This window comes from Anoplopoma fimbria, unplaced genomic scaffold (assembly GCF_027596085.1).
Source record: "Anoplopoma fimbria isolate UVic2021 breed Golden Eagle Sablefish unplaced genomic scaffold, Afim_UVic_2022 Un_contig_4804_pilon_pilon, whole genome shotgun sequence".
Classification (NCBI taxonomy): domain Eukaryota; kingdom Metazoa; phylum Chordata; class Actinopteri; order Perciformes; family Anoplopomatidae; genus Anoplopoma; species Anoplopoma fimbria.
This window is the reverse complement of record NW_026548566.1, coordinates 1157-2686: the sequence shown is the minus strand read 5'-3', so window position 1 is coordinate 2686 and position 1530 is coordinate 1157. Positions and strand designations below refer to the sequence as shown.

The window sequence follows — 1530 nt, the reverse complement described above, 5'->3', positions numbered from 1 at the left end:
GATTCTGTGGGTGGTAGTGCATAGCCGTTCTTAGTTGGTGGAGCGATTTGTCTGGTTAATTCCGATAGCGAGCGAGACTCCGACATGCTAACTGGTTACACGCGGCCGTGCGATCGGCGTCCAACTTCTTAGAGGGACAAGTGGCGTTCAGCCACGAGATTGAGCAATAACGGGTCTGTGATGCCCTTAGATGTCCGGGGCTGCCGCTGGCGCCCCACTGAGTGGATCAGCGTGTGTCTACCCATCGCCGAGAGGCGTGGGTAACCAGCTGAACCCCACTCGTGATGAGAACAGGGGATTGCAATTATTTCCCATGAGCGAGAATTCCCGGTAGCGGGTCATAAGCTCGCGTTGATTAAGTCCCCTGCCCTTTGTACACACGCCCGTCGCTACTACCCGATTGGATGGTTTAGTGAGGTCCTCGGATTGGTCCTGCCGGAGTCGGTCCACGGCCCTGGTGGAGTGCTGAAAGACGATCCAAACTTGACTATCTAGAGGAAGTAAAAGTCGTAACAAGGTTTCCGTAGGTGAACCTGCGGAAGGATCATTACCGATTTTGCCGGTCCGCGTGGGCTGTGCGGTGAAATGTCTCCGGGCTGAGGTCGGGCTGGAAGTGTATTTCCTTCCAGCCCGGCCCCGAGAAGACAATCCTTGATCGCTATGTCGTCCGTGGCTTCTGCGTCGTCCGTCACGTGTCCGCCGGCCTCACTGAGGTGAGGCGACGCGCATGGCGGGCTGGCGGCTGTCCTCTTGGTGCGTTGCGGCGGCCGTCCGTGTTCATGCCACTAGTCTGGCTGGTCCCAGCCGGGCGTGCGTTACCCTTCTCTCTTCCTCCCCCGCCAAACGACGTAGGGCACGCCGGCGGGTAGAGGTCCCTGGGAGTCGTTCCTCCGGTGCCAGCGGACTGCTCGCCACTCGGAACCAAAAACCAAGTGCGGTGCGGCGGCCGAGCCCGGCCGTCCTCCGTGCGCCTCCGGGTACCCAGCCCAACTTTCCTCCCTCCATCGGAGGGGAGGAGGAAATTCAATGTCTCTCCTCCTTTGTCTGCCATGGCCCTCTCGGGGTCTGTGGTGGTGGGGGTGGGTGAGCGCCCGGAGGTCGTTATACCCTCTTTGAAACCCTTTTGTCAGCGAACCATGGCCTACAACCAAAAAATCAAAAAAACTTTGACAACTCTTAGCGGTGGATCACTCGGCTCGTGCGTCGATGAAGAACGCAGCTAGCTGCGAGAACTAATGTGAATTGCAGGACACATTGATCATCGACACTTCGAACGCACCTTGCGGCCCGGGTTCCTCCCGGGGCTACGCCTGTCTGAGGGTCGCTTTGCCATCAATCGGAGACGTTCGCGTCTCCGCGGCTGGGGCGTCGCAGGCTCCGGCCTTCGTCCCCTAAGTGCAGACTTCGGGATGCCCGGCGCGTGCGTGGGCCCCTTGTGGGCTCGCCTTCCTCCCCGTTGGCTCTTTTCCCTTTTTCCCTCCTTCGCCGACCCCCCTCACAGGGGGCTCAGGGGATGAGGCGCCCACGTCG

The 1530-nt window shown here is 60.1% G+C and overlaps 1 non-coding gene across 1 annotated transcript; it reads left to right on the top strand.

Annotated features, from left to right (window-relative positions):
- The first annotated feature begins 1171 nt into the window (after positions 1-1171).
- LOC129114534 (5.8S ribosomal RNA) lies at positions 1172-1324 on the top strand. Its single transcript, XR_008532533.1, has one exon. It is a non-coding gene; the product is annotated as a 5.8S ribosomal RNA (ribosomal RNA).
- Positions 1325-1530: the final 206 nt, after the last annotated feature.